Below are 15,584 nucleotides of genomic sequence, written 5' to 3'. Positions count from 1 at the left end.
TTCCCAAATGCTGACTACCACGTTTGTGTGTGTGTGTGTGTGTGTAAATAGAGAGAGACAGTCAGTTTTGAAAGCAACAAACAGAACGTCACGCAAGCTTGCTGTGGATCCCTATAAGTATTCCGTTAATCACATAAAAATAATTGTGATTAACAAAACAGAGGTTTTTATTGTTCTACCAAAGTGGAGGAACCAGGTGCAAAATACTTCAACACTGAGGGCCACATTCTGTTGCATTTTTCCGTAACAGTGATAGAGATGACAGCAGATCCAGCAGCATTGACTGAGAGGGAGAACTTTTGGATATACTCTCTGGACACATTGGCACTGCATGGACTGAACCTGGAGGACAGTACCACCACTACTTATCTTCTGTAAATGAAGCCCCCCTGAGCATTCCATCCTCAAAGCTCTATAACTGCCACCTTGGTAACAGCATTTGTATGCTAGCAGCTGATGAAGGCGGAAGCTGAAACGTTTTGTTGACACAATAAAAACCTGTTTTGTTAATCACAAGTGTGTGTGTGTGTGTGTGTGAGAGAGAGAGAGAGAGAGTGAGTGAGTGAGTGAGTGAGAGAGAGAGAGATCACAATTATGAACATTTTGTCAAAGGATTGTTGTTTCAGAGGATTCCCTTTGGGGAAAGGCTCATAGCTCAATGGTAGAGCACATGCTTTGCATGCAAAAGGTCTCAGGTTCAGTCCTTGACAGCCTCAGTTACAACAACCAGAAGAAAGGGTCAGGAATAGGTGATATGAAAGGTCCTTTCCTGTTTGAGATCCTGAAAAGCTGCTGACAGTCAAAGTAGACCAGTGGTGGGAAACTGGATCCAGCTAGTGGGCCAAATCCTTATATCCCCCACTCCCTGTGGGCCAGGTATGACAACTGAGTGGAGCTGACCATCTGTCAATCACTTGTTGTCACAATGATATCAAGTAATTTCAAATCAGTTTGAATTTCATTTGTGGGTGCAAGCACGCTGTACACTTTGAAATCCCAACAATCATTTAATCATTGGGACTTGCACAGAACCATGCATGGCTCTTTGAAACCCCAAACACTAAATGATTGTCAAGGCTTCAGAGCACTGCACATGACTCTATGTAAGCACCAATGATCAGTTGGTTGTTGGGGCCTCCAAACAGCCACACAGGGCACTATGGAGGCACTGGTGATCAGCTGATGGTCAGGACGTCAAAATATTAGGCACGGCCCTGTGCATGGCCTGCAAACCCCTTTTTACATACCCTGTTGGAATATATGGGGTTCAGCTCCAACTTGTGGCTGCATGGGGCTAAAGGCGTAGCTAGAGAGGAGACCTCTTGGTTGCTAGGCTATATCTGTCATTTGATCTCCTGCTGTCTCTTCCTTCCTGCCAGACTGATATGTAAGGGATGTTGATCTCAGTTCCTTCCTCCTTCCAGTTGTCTTCTTTCTCAAGAGGGGAGCAGACATCTTTCCTTTGTCTCTCCTCTCAACCAGCATGAGGGCTAGCACTGGGACCAGTGTCGGCTGCTCAAACATAGCTAGTTAGCTAGATATAGGACTCTTTCCTATCAAACATGTGCTTCCAGAATAAAGTAGTTCTTTCTTATTTTAAAGCTTAAAGTCTCTGTCTGACTAATTTGTAGGGAAGGTAGAATCTTAGGAAAGATTTAAACACACACACATAAGCTCGCTCAAAACTCTCCGTTCCGCTACGCAACTCTCTGCAGGGTCCTACAGGACATTCCAGAGCTTGGAAAAGTTACTTTTTTGAACTACAACTCCCATCAGCCCAATCCAGTGGCCATGCTGGCTGGGGCTGATGGGAGTTGTAGTTCAAAAAAGTAACTTTTCCAAGCTCTGCATTGGGCCCAGCCTCCTATATACCCAACAACTGATGCCACAAATGACATAAAGTGCAGGGCAGGTGGGCATAACTTAGCCAAAATGGCATCATGGGCCAAAGGAGGTGACCTTATGGGCTTACTTAGGTACATGGGCCAGAGGCTCCCTGCCACTGGAGCAGGCAATAGTTTACCTTGTTATAAGGCAGATTCTGCTTTGCCTGTGAACACGTTATTTTGTCTGTTTCATGAGAAATAAATAAATAGGATGTAATTATACTAAGGAACTTTTGATCTGCATTCTGATCTGGAAGAAAGATTTATTAGTTGACAGGGGGGAAACACCCCACAATACAATGAACTTGATAGTGGCATGGAGTGGGGGTGGAGAGAAGCTAATGAAGTGTGCATAATGCATTTGAGATTATATATAATTTTATTAAATTAATATACTGTGTCTTAAAATGGTAGAAATACTGTGAAATGTCTTGATGAAAAGGAAAAGAGAATGTTTCATATTAATGCCATCCTAATGGAAAACCACTTAGAGCAAATAACAGTAATTTGCACTCCGATCCCTGCTCTGAAGTGACTTATCAAAAAGCAATATTCCAGTATTTCTCCAGAAAAGTTCTAATTTTGTATTATTAAAAAAACCTTTTCAGGTAGATGATTAACATGAATTTCATTCCCCTAGCCTCTTTTCCTCTGTCTCTTTCTCTAACCATTGTGCAGTTCACCAAGCATGCATTTTCAACAACTTTGTTCTTCATGTGACAGCATAATTTCTCCATTCTATACTAATTATTAAGAGTCAAAGGTTTTTCTATGTTTTTGTTTTTTACTCTCTCTTTCATTAAACACATATGCAAAGTCAACCAATATAGCACTGATGTAACATTTATACAAGAGTCCTCTATTTTGGTCAATCCCACCTTCTTTCTGAGGTGAAGAAAAACTTCAAACAGTGATTATAGAAATGGGAGGAGTTCCTTAAGGAAATAATGTGATATTGTCTCTGGGCTCCTCCAGAAGACTTGTAAATTTCAGTATTCATCCTGATTTGCTTACACAAAGCATACATGGAGGTTATATAATGTCCCCTCTTTATTGGGCTTTCATTCTGATTTATTTATGGGGAGGCTATATGACAACGAGCAGTTATCCTGATTTGCTTGTGCGGAGGTGATACACTCTCCCATCAACCATTCATTTATCCCACACTTTTTAAAGCATTCCCCATCACTTTCTTAACCGCAATATGTCTGGTTTTTTTAAAGTTGATTTCTTGCCCCCTGGCATTTTAATCCACTTTATTTGTGCAAACCTAAATTTCTAGTATGCACTTGAATCCCTCCTATAAAATATTGACAGTCTGGAGGTGATCTCTGCAAAAGCAGAAAAGCTGGTGCAAAATGTCAAAAAGCTAAATAAATTGTACTTTTCTAGATTTCCAGGGTCCAGCTTTTCTTGAAACAGACGTTGGGCTGCCTGGTACAGAACAGGGTTGGAAACTAAACCTGACCATGATGGAGGTATATGAAGGGTACTCTGGGGTAGGGAAGGGTGAAAATTTTGATTTAGTTTGCATTTCAAGCACAATTTATCAAATTCACATGTTCTGAAACCATATGAGAACAGAAACACAGCCATCCCTTTGAAATGTGCACTTATTTGAATTTTGTGATGCAGTTTGCCAATCAATATTTACAAAAATGCATGTATTAGAGGAAAGTATGCCGAAAATGAATATATGAATGAAAATAATGTGCAAAACTGTGTACATTAGTCAAAACTTCCTACAAAAATGTGTTTATTAGGAGAAATTTGCACTAAAATGCTGGAGAATTTTCATGAGGATTTAAAAAAAATGTTGCAAATTGCTGCAGAAATGCAGAGAACTGAATTTAGGACTGGAAAAATAAGAAACTGAGAGAACTGAAATTGACAGAACCATCCCTACTCTTGGGCCAGGTATATGATGTCACAAAGATCTAGTCCCTGGAGCTTCACATGTGGGAATCTTAGCTGCTGCAAAAAACTGCAAAACAAAAATGTGTCACTGGAAAATCACCATGGGGAACATTCTTAAGTTTAAGAAAACTAAAGCTCAATGAAAATTCACAGCATGTTTGTTTTTTTAAAATGAGAGAGTCCTTGTTGGATGAGAGTATTTGACTTTTAAAATCATTGTGTTTAAGGGCAAATCAGATGAACGTCAGAACATATAGAGGCTACATAGGACCAGGGGCAGAACTTAGAATTGACAGCTCTCGGGGTCCCAGCAGAGTCCACTCCTGATGCCTACTCTGGGCCCCCCAATTAAAATAGTTACAGACTGGAATATTGAACAGTGTTAGGTGGCTGCGTCTAGCTGCCATAGTAATTTCCCATAATGCTCCTGACATAGCATCACTCTAGAGAACTGTGGGAAATTAAAATGCAGCTAGACTCAGACTCCTGGTGCTGCCTGTAGCATTTCTTAGCCTGCTTCAGCCAAATAAGCCCAAGGGGGCCCACCAGCAGCCACTTTGCCCAGGGTCCAAACATGAGACAACCCAAAGATTTTTCATGCTGCAGGAATGAGATACCTTCCCACCAGAATTATCAGTCCCACCTCTGGAGCTATAGGGTATAAACACATGGGCATGATATATGCATAGGCCCATGTGTATAAAATCCACTATGGGTAGGCCTGCTCAATTGATACCCCATATATAAACCAGCTACATGATTTGGTGTTGGGTAGGGCAGGTTCTATGTGTGTTGGGTTGAGTAGATTCTATGCCAGGAATAGCCGACATGGTGCCCTCCAGGTGGTGTAAGATTACAACTCCCATCAGCCCCAGCCAACATGGCCAATGGTCAGAGAAGGTGGAAGTTGGAACCAACAACATCTGGACTGGAGGGCACCATGTTAGCTACCTCTGTACTATGCTAACATTGCACATATATGTCCATGTCCAGCACAACAGGTATGTCTAATGGATGGGATAGAAATTTGTGACCTGTATGTGCTAAGAAGCTTGTCTGAACCTACCCTTATTCTGGGAGCCATTGTGGACTGGACCAAAAGCAAACCAACATACATTTTAAACTTAGGTAAGTAGTCAGAAACCAATTTAAAATTTTACTCCTGTAATCATCAGCAGGGAGTTACTGAGACTGTAGCTCTCACTCATTTTACTCTTGAGATGCATAAGAAGAGTAATATTGTCAATTTGTATACTCCAATCCCAGCCTTATTTATGATGCAACAATTTTTATGTGCTGTTCCCAACTGAAATACGCCTCAGCCAACTCATAAAACACTTTAAAAAAATGCTATGCTCTCTTTGACGGCTCTGTAATAAGGTTGAAAATGTACTTATTGATAGTGTTATTGTATATAGTCATAGAGTAAGTGCATGAGTAATAGCAATTGCTTTTGAAATGTGCGCACACACACATATCTGTACACATACACACATTTTTTTCTGAATCTCTGAGGTCTGAATCCTGAATAGTTTTGTTACTTTCCATGAATGATTATTAGGATCTCAGTAGCCTTTGTGTATATAAACCAGTGACTCACCTACTATAAACTTTTCAGATCCTAATCATAAGAAAGAAGCCCTCAAGATATCTAAATTTTCATCCCAAAGATGATTAGAAAATGGAAGTCTGGTAAAGGTCGATGATACTGCCCGTAAATCATTTTCAGACTTTAGAAAGCCTGAAATTTAGGGGAAAGACTTATTTTTAGAGCAGTGGGCTTGCTTTGGAAATGACTCCACTGCACCTGGAACAAATGTGCTGTTACCTTTCCTGGGGTGATGCCTGAAAAACTTGTTCTGCATGTAGCATGGATAGCCTGGGTCAATTTGGACCGGGCCAAAACCAACTGTGTCATGTTCCCAACACATCCGCCTACATTTATAATTGTTTTAAAAACATTTACTTTGTTTTTTTTAAAAATAACTAAAATTAACATATTTAGGAATAAATGAGAACATACTGCTCAAAATAAAAAGGAGAGCCTGATTGAGAGGAGGGGGAAGATTAAAGGCTGATCCAGCATTCAGTTTGCTCTTAGGCTGACTGCAAAGCCAAGTAAAGGTAATGGTGAGTCCACTGTGAATGTTCTTTTAACTAGTACTTCTATGTCAGCCTTTCCCAACCAGTGTGCCTCCAGATGTTGTTGGACCACAACTCCCATCAGCCTCAGCCAGCATTGCCAATGGTCAGGAAAGATGGGAATTGTGGTCCAACAACATCTGGAGGCACATTGGTTGAGAAAGGCTGTTCTATGTATTAGCTTAATATGGTGGCGCTTGGGTGGGTAATGATACTAAGAAACCGTGGGCTGTATTCAGCTATGTCCTATTCAAAGTAGACACATTGAAATGAATAAACCTGTTAGTCATGTCTATTATCTTCAATGGGTCTACTCTGAGTAGAGCTAGCAATGCATACCACCATGTGAGAGCATGCTTTCCAGCCTGAGCTGTGCTCTATAGTGAAGCATATTCCATGGGTTCCATGTAAAACTCCTAGTCCCTATACAAAGGGGTACCTTGGACTGGACCACACATGATCACATTATCGAATGTCAACTGACGTGTGAATGAGCTACCAGAGATTAATCGTTAGGTATAACTTTATAATCTCAAATGCAGTACTTGCCAAAGAATTCAGTTCATGCTTTCAGCTGCAAGCCTTGAAGTAATGAGAAGTCAAGTGTTTTATACATGGATGTGTGAAGCATGCCCTCATATCCTTGCTTCAACGCTGCCTTCAACAAGGTACTGCTGTCTGTGTTGAAGCAGGCAAAGTGGCAGCTCAGGGGAATTGGGCTTCCTGGGTATCTTTTAAATTATAATTATTTGGGGTCTGTCCAAGATCTGTTTTACAAAATGCAATACATGACATTTGAGTTCTTATCCTTTTGAGTAGCCAATACTTGATGTTACTCATAGCTGAATGGGTAAATGGCTGTTATTGCAAAGCATTGTGTTTGAGGCAGTATGAATGAGTGTGTACGCAGTGGACAATGGTAGCCACTATTTCCGTTATATTTAGAGCATTGTCTTTCTCCAACTCATTCAGACCAGGAAAAGAATATACACTTTCGAACCATTTTAATGTATGCTCATGGGTGAAGTGAGGATTGGAATCAAGGAGTGAGCTGTTTTCAGTCCCGTGGTCTGCTTTTTTTTTTTAAACCTAGAATCTCTATAGTCCACTTGTTTGTGTGTTGAGCTTCAAATAACTGAGTTTAACATCAACATATGCTAGGTCATATTTAATTTGTGCTAAGTAATCCTGAGCATGCACACTTTTTGAAGAACACAAGAAATGCCTTGATGGAAAAGGCCAAGGTCTACCTAATCAAACATTCTTTGCAAGAGTCTCCACAACCAACAGCTGCTAACAAACAGGAATTGACTAGTAGTCGCCAGTGAAGTATGCTTTCTCTTCTACATGTCCCTGCACCCTTTTTAACATTTGTAAATACTGAGTGAAATAATAGTAGTTGTTTCTGAGTGCAGAAACACACTCTGCAGTGGTATGATCCCTGGTAACACAGCAATTACATTTATTATTACGTACATGTATATTCCACCTTCTAGCTAACAAAGTTCCCTGAAGTAACTAGATATAGTTGAGGCAGGTGCAGGGCCGGCTCCAGGAATGCTGGGGCCCTTGGGCATCAGCTTTCCCTGGGCCCTGGTGTGTGTGTGTGTGTGTGCACGCACACGCACGCACACACACACACACACACGGGCCCCCCACACTCCTACCTGTCTGCTGTCTTTTACCATTGCCCTTAACAAAGATGGCGGCCATGGTTTCCCTAAGGGGATGACGCCTCCACCACCATCTTTGTTGATGTCACGCGTGCATGCTACATGCGTGCATCTCTGCCATCAACTAAGATAGCGGCAGGGGCTTCAGTACCTTAGGGAAAACGTGGCCACCATCTTTGTTAAGGGCAATGGTAAAAGACAGCAGACAGGTAGGTGGGGGGCATGGGGGGCGTGGATTGTGGGAGCAGAGGGGCAGCTGAGGGGCCCCCTGGAGCTCCAGGGGCCATTGGGCCAGTGCCCCACCTGGCCGCCCTTTAGAACCGGCCCTGAGCCGGTGATTCATAGGGGAAAGAAAGATGTAATATTGTTTATGCAGGGTGTCAGAAGTGAAAAAAGGTGTCATCTATGGACTATAAAACCCTGGTTTGCTTTACCCCCCATTTCGCTGTGATCTTTATTACTAGGAAAACAGCATTACTGAATGTACATCAGGTAGGCCTCATTCTCTGTTTAACTGGATGATTACAGAGCATTGATACTGGACTTTGTTATGACTACATTGCCTTGCAAAAGTAATCAGACCCCGACCAATGCTCTCATATTACTGAATTACAAATGGTACATTGTAATTCAGTTCTGTGTGATATTTTATTTTGAAACACTGAAACTCAAAATCAATTGCCCTATCAAGGACACAGCTACCTTACCATTGGCCTCCACTTGTGAACCATTAAAGTTGCCGTCACATTGTCAGGATAAAAACCCCACTGTTGAAGGATCATTGGTCAGGCTGTGGATCTGAAGGAAAATGAAGACCAAAGAGTATTCTACAGAAGTGAGAGATAACAAATGCATAGATTAGGAAAAAGTTACAAAATAATATCCAAGTGTTTGGATATCCCAGTGAGCACAGTTAGATCAATAATCAGGAAGTGGAAGTTGCATCACATCACCCAGGCACTGCCAAGAAAATGCAGTCCCTCAAAACTCAGCACTTTAACAAGAAGGAGACTTGTGAGAGAAGCCACAGAGAGGCCAACAATCACTTTAAAGGAGTTACACAGTTCAGTGGCTGGGAGTGGAGTAATGGTGTACCAGTCAACTATATCAAGAGCTCTGCATAACACTGGCCTGTATGGCAGGGTAGCAAGAAAGAAGCCATTACTCAAAAAGTACCATCTGAAAGCACCCTGGAGTTTGCCAGAAAGCATGAGAGTGCCCCAGTTGCAATGTGGGAAAAGGCTTTGTGGTTAGATGAGACCAAGATAGAGCTTTTTGGCCAAAACTCAAAGCGCTATGTGTGGTGGCAAACCTAACACTGCCCATGCCTCAAGATAGTGAAGTATTGTGGTAGCATCCTGCTGTGGGGATGCTTCTCATTGGCAAGGACTGGACATCTTGTTAAAATCAGAGGAAAAATGGATGGAGCAAAATACAGAGAAATACTGCAAGAGAACCTGCTTCAGTCCACTAAAAAGCTAAAGCTTGGAAGGAAATTCACTTTTCAGCAAAACAACGATCCCAAGCACAAGGCCAAAGCAACATTGGAATGGCTCAAGAATAAAAAGGTAAATGTCCTACAGTGGCCCAGTCAAAGTCCTGATCTCAATCCCACTGAGAATCTGTGGTGCTCTTTGAAAATTGCAGTCCACAAGTGATGTCCAACCAACCTGGAGTGAATCTGCCAAGAAGAATGGGCCAAAATCTTTCCGACATTGTGTGCAAAGCTGGTACATACCTACCCCAAAAGACTTAAAGCTGTTATTGCAGCGAAAGGTGGCTCTACCAAATATTAATGTGTGTGGGCTGAATACTTATGCCAGCAGAATGTTTCAGTTTTTTATGTTTCTTACAAACATTTCCCAACATAAAACCAATGTGACCTTACAATAATTGATTTTGAGTTTCAGTGTTTCAAAATAAAATATCATACAGAACGAAATTACAATGTACCATTTGTAATTCAGTAATATGAGAGCATTGGTCAGGGGTCTGATTACTTTTGCAAGGCACTGTATCTTTCCACATACAGTACAAGCAAAAACTGGTGACCTGAACTTTAAATGTTGCAGACTAAAATGGACAAGAAAGGCAAAACTTGTGTTCAAGCAATGGAACTTGTTAGCACTTGTCTGTGTGTCTAGTAAAGGGAAACTTCAGGATTTATTAGAATCGTTGTGGTCCATGGGGAAGACTAACAATGTAGTAGGAAGCAGAGCATGTATGGTATATTGAGGCTTCATGAGTGGCTCTATTTAGAGGCAGGGTTGTAATAGAAGAGAAGAATAGTAGTAGTGGGAGACTTCCTACTGCATGGCATTGAATGCTCAGAAGACCTATGGATTCGCTGTCTCCTTGGAGGACAGAATAGAGATGTGACTGAAAGGTTGCCATCACTCATAAAAAGCACTGACACATATCCTTTTCTTCTCATCCATGTGGAAACAAATGATACTGCCAAGCGGAGCTACAAAGAAATCATGTCAGACTTTGAAGCTCTGGGAAGGAAACTCAGGCCCAGATAGTTTTCTCATCCATCCTTCCAGTACTTAGAAGAGGAGTGGAAAGGGAAAGAAAAATAGTATGGGTGAATAGTATAGTATACTATACTATTCTATTGGCTACAAAGGTGGTGCTGGCGTGAGAGATTTAGATTCTGGGACCACGGGCTACACTTCTTGGAAGTTGGACTGTGCACAAGGACTGGGAAAAAGGTGTTTGGCCCCAGGATGGAGAAGTTCATTGGGAGAGCTTTAAACTGAATCCTAAGGAGGAGGGAGACATAAACTTGGCGGTAATGACTGATGAAGGCGTATGCACAATAACAGAAACTGGGAGACTGGGAACTACAGACCAGTCAGCCTGACGTCAATCCCTGGGGAAATTATGGATCAGATTATAAAGCAGTCAATCTGTAAGCACGTTGAAAACAATGCAGTGATTACTAGAGGCCAACATGGATTTATCAAGAACAAATCCTGCCAGACTAATCTTATCTCAGTTTTTGATTGGGTAACCTCTCTGGTAGACTGTGTAAATGCTGTAGACATAATATGTCTCTATTTCAGCAAATTCTTTGACAAAATGCCCCATGATATTCTGATTAGCAAGCTAGCTAAATGTGGGCTGGATGGAACAACTGTCAGGTGGATCCATAGTTGACTACAGAATTGTACTCAAAGAATGCTTATCAATGGTTCCTTCTCAAACTGGGGAGAGGTAATGAGTGGCATACTGCAGGGCTTGGTCCTGGGTCCAGTGCTCTTTAACATTTTTATTAATGACTTAAATGAGGAGGTAAAGGGAATGCTTATCAAATTTGCAGAAGATACAAAATTGGGAGAGATAGCTAATAACCTGGAGGACAGAAACAAAATTCAAAGGGATCTTGATAGTCTGGAGCATGGGCTGAAAATGGAAAGTTGGACTTACTGTGAAGTGTCCTTCTGGTCAGTGGGGAATGGAGCATACAGGAATGGGTTAACGCCTCCTGTAGGCTGAGTCAAACTATAACAAAGTGTTAGACGGTGGCCAGCTGGAAGGGGAGGGAACCACCTTCTAACTGCCAGTCATGATAAAGCTGACCCGGCAAGGCCGGCCACTTAAACATTGTAAAAAACTAATGTAACATGCAAAACATGGACAGTAAAAGAATACTGAACAATAGTAGACAGTGTAGGAGGATGTCATGGGAGGCCCTCCCTATACTATCTGGGTTACCGTGCAAACGCAATTCGCCTGTGGACCTTGAAGATGAGATCCTTCCCACCCCTTGGCTTAGCCACCCCTGCAGGGTGGGACTGTATGCTCCACTCCCCGCTGACACTTCATGGTAAGTCCAACTTTCCATTCTCGGTCAACGGGGTAGTGGAGCATACAGGAATGGGATGTACCAAAGCAATGAACCCCACATCCCTAGGGGGGGATGCAGGGCTAGGCCACTACTCTCTGAAGAACCCTCCTGCTGAAGGCTGCATCGGCGGAGGTGAACTTATCCCCCTTTTAGTGTCTAATGAAGGTGGATAGTAGTGTTCAAGTAGCTGCCTTACAGATCTCCTCCAGTGGTGCCTCCCTGTGGAGCACAGCTGTGGCCACTGCCCCTCTGACTGAGTGAGCAGTAATGCCACTCGGTGGAGATCTGTCGGCAACCTCATATGCCATGGACACACATTCTCTGACCCATCTGCTGATGCTGGAGCATCACACTTTACGTCTCTGTGCCCCCTTTTTGAAGGATACAAAGAGGTACTCCTTCTTACGGAAAGACTCAGTCCTGTCTAGGTAAATCCTGAGTATCCGTTTGATGTCCAGTTTGTGCCATTCCTTTTTTCTAGGATGTGTAGGATGTGGACAGAAGTTAAGGCAAGAAAATGTCCTGCCTCCTGTGGAACACCGAATTCACCTTGGGCAGAAAAGCAGGATCAGGTTGAAGCACCACTTTGTCTGTGTGAAACGTGCAAAGCTCCTCTCGGGCAGAGAGCGCTCTGATCTCTCCTACCTTCCAAGCGGATGTCACAGCCACAAAAAACACCATCTTAAGGGTGAACAACTAAATAGACGATGTGCGACCTGGCTCAAAAGGCGGAGAACAGAGAGCTCTGAGAACCAAGGGAAGATCCCAAGAAGGGAATCTATGCAAAGTGGGGGGAGATACCATGGACACCTCCCTCAGAAAATGTTTAAACCTGGGGTGGGATGCCAAAGAGCAGCCTACTGGCAGGGAAAACACAGTACCCAGTGTCACTGCCTGTCACTTCAGCGTGCTAGGGGCCAACCTCTGATCCAGACCATCCTGCAGGAAATCCAGGACGAATGTAAGATGCACTCACTGTGCATCAGGTGCTTACGCCTGCACCATTGATTGAAAGCCCTCCACGTGGTCTCGTAAATTTTCTGTGAGGAGGCCCTGTGCGAGGCCAATATAGTGCCTATGACTCTATTTGAGAACCCCTCTCCTTCCAACGATCGCCACTTAATCTCCATGCGTGAAGTCTGGATCTGGGTTGAGCAAGGGCCCCTGGGTGAGAAGGTCTTGTCTCCGAGGGAGCTTCCAGGGGCTTCCAAGCTGAGGTCCACCAGATAGGAGAACCATGGACGTCTGGGCCAGTGGGGAGCTATAACCACTGCCTGAGCTTGAAGAACCCTGAGCCTGCGCAAGAACCTGGTCAGGAGAGGCAGAGAGGGAAATGTGTACAGAAGACCCTGGGGCCAGGGCACAGAGAGGGCATCCACGTCCTGAGCCCCGGGCTCCCAATAATGCAACATGAAGCTGTCAGCTGTGTGTTTGTCTCAAATGCAAGGAAATCTATGCATGGAATTCCCCATCTCCGTGCCAGTCGACGAAAGATCTCCCTGTGGGGAGCCCATTCACCCTGCTGCACCTGCTCTCTGCTGAGCCAATCTGCCTGGGTGTTCAGTGTCCCCTTCAGATAAACCACTGCAATGGATATCAGGTGCTGCTCTGCCCACCTGAAATGGAGACTAGTTTCCTTCTGCAGGGAACCCGACCTCGTCCCCCCCGACAGTTCAAATGAGCCATTGTGGAAACGTCAGTCCGGATCAGCACATGGGCTCGTGTCAGGATGGGCAGGAAGTGCTGGAGAGCCAGTCTGACCACCCGGAGCTCCAGTCAGTTGATTGACTGTGCCCTTTCCTGTGCTGCCTGCCATGTTCCCTGAGCAAGCTGATTCAGGCACATAGGTCCCCATCCAGAGAGGCTGGCATCCATGGTCACAACAATGACTGAAGGAATCCTGAGGAACAGACCCTTCTGAAGATTGGGCAGATGGCACCACCAGAGTAGAGCGTCCCTCACCTCTCTGCTGACTAAAACTGAGCCCTTCCACCAAAGAGCAATTTTGTCCAGGAAAGGCAGCAGAAGCCACTGTAATGCTCTGGAGTGAAACCTCACCCAGGGCTTTGAGTCGATCACCACTATCATTGAGCCCTGGAGCTTGGCTAGGTGTCTCAGTTGGACCTGCCTGCTGCTGAGACAGGTAAGTAGTTGTCACTGGAGCTTGGATACCCTGTCCTCTGACAGGAACAACTTGGCCTGCTCTGTACCTATTACTACCCCTAGATGTTGGAGGCACTATGTTGGTAACAGATGATTCTTGGGCATGTTGACAACGAAGCAATGGGCTTCCAGACAGCAGATAGTACTCTTCACACCCCATCTCACCCTCTGAAGGTATGGGGCCCAGATAAGAAGGTCATCCAGGTAGGGGTACACTTGTGCCCCCTGAGTGCATAGATGCCCCACCACCCCTGCCATGAGTTTCGTGAAAACTCTGGGAGTGGAGGAGAGACCGAACGGCAGAACTTTCATAGAATCATAGAATCATAGAAGAGTTGGAAGGGGCCTTGTAGGCCATCGAGTCCAACCCCCTGCTCACAGCAGGAAATCCACAGCTAGAGCATGTCCCACAGATAGCTGTCCAGCCTCTGCTTGAAGACATCCAGCAAAGGGGATCCCACCACCTCCCTAGGCAGTCGGTTCCATTGCCAAACTGCCCTTACTGTCAAGAAGTTCCTTCTAATGTCCAATCTGAATCTACGCTCCTGCAACTTAAAACCATTAGACCTAGTCCTACCATCTGGGGCAGCAGTGAACAAATCTGTACCCTCCTCTATGTGACAGCCCTTCAAGTACTAAAAGAGTGTAATCATGTCGCCCCTCAGCCTTCTCTTCACCAGACTGACCATGCCAAGTTCCTTCAACCTTTCCTCATAAGACTTGTTCTCCATACCGGCTATCATCCTTGTTGCCCTCTTCTGAACCCGCTCTAACTTGTTGATATCTTTCTTAAAATGAGGCGCCCAGAACTGAACGCAGTATTCTAGATGAGGCCTGACTAATGCAGAATATAGTGGGACTATTACTTCCCTCGACTTGGAAACTATAGCTCTGTTTATGTTGGCAAGTAAAAAGTTCCTAAGAGTATTTTTCCATGGCAGAGTTACAAGGCCAAGTAGCTTACAAGGCTGGAGTGGACGTGTACTCCTCAAGGACACATTGCCAGGACAACCAGCTGTCTTATCAGTATATAGCTGGAAACTGAAACTGGCAGAGGGTGGGGGTCAAGGAGTTTGGTAGAGAGAGAGAGCTTGTAATGTATTCTATACCTCTATTGTCAGTAAAGTGACTCTTAAAACTTATGTCTTGTCTGGCTGAGTGATTCAACTGGGATCTAGCCTGTCACTATTCTGTTCTGCATTCTGGGCATCTGCTTGTGCCCGATCCAACATCCAACAAGTGGTAGCAGAGGATGGTTTCGATGCGCAGACGGATGTCCGAAGAAAAGCCAAAAGAGGAGTAAAGAGGACAAGCGTGTGAAGAGACGGCGAAACCGAAAGCTGAGCTGAAAGCTGTGAGAGAGCCGTGGGAATAACTGACTGAAGGACAGAGGTGAGAAGCTCTAAATTACAAAGGCGGTGAATTGTGAAAAGTGAAAGTATGTCTGTTACGTTATCGGCCGGGATTCCCTTGGAAAGGCTGACAGGGAAAAATTATGGCAGTTGGAAACAGAGAATGCAAGCGTTTCTAGTGAAAGAAGGCGTTTGGCAAGCCATCGCAGATGACCCACCCGCCGTGGTGCCAATTCCAGTGGATTGGAGAAGGCTGGATGAGAGGGCAAAGGCATTAATTGTTCTTGCTATTGATGATTCTCAATTACTGCACGTGCGTGATGCAGTAACAGCTAAGGAAACCTGGGAAACTTTAAGAAATATTCATGTGAAAAAGACTGCTAGTAGTAAAATATATCTTGCCAGAAGATTATATCAGATGCGCTTATCTGGAGATACAACCATGTCAGAGCACTTATTGGAGATGAATAGACTATTTGCTGAGTTGACAGAACGTGACGTTGAACATTCTCAAATGCAAAAAGTTTATATTGTGTTATCAAGTCTGGATTCAAGTTATGATGCTCTGGTGAGTTCGATGGAAGCGATGAATGACGCA

General features: G+C 44.0%; 1 long non-coding RNA gene across 1 annotated transcript in view; it reads left to right on the top strand.

Moving 5' to 3' along the window:
* The window catches only part of LOC133386795 (uncharacterized), a 74,314-nt gene extending 69,405 nt beyond the window's left edge, over nucleotides 1-4,909 (top strand). The window contains exons 2-3 of the long non-coding RNA XR_009763296.1: nucleotides 3,279-3,364; nucleotides 4,797-4,909. This is a non-coding gene — a long non-coding RNA (uncharacterized LOC133386795). The remainder of the gene's footprint in view (nucleotides 1-3,278; nucleotides 3,365-4,796) is intronic.
* The last annotated feature ends 10,675 nt before the right edge of the window (nucleotides 4,910-15,584 follow it).

This window comes from Rhineura floridana, chromosome 6, assembly GCF_030035675.1.
Source record: "Rhineura floridana isolate rRhiFlo1 chromosome 6, rRhiFlo1.hap2, whole genome shotgun sequence".
NCBI classification, from domain to species: domain Eukaryota; kingdom Metazoa; phylum Chordata; class Lepidosauria; order Squamata; family Rhineuridae; genus Rhineura; species Rhineura floridana.
The sequence above is the reverse complement of the archived record's forward strand: the minus strand, read 5'-3'. Positions and strand labels throughout refer to the sequence as shown.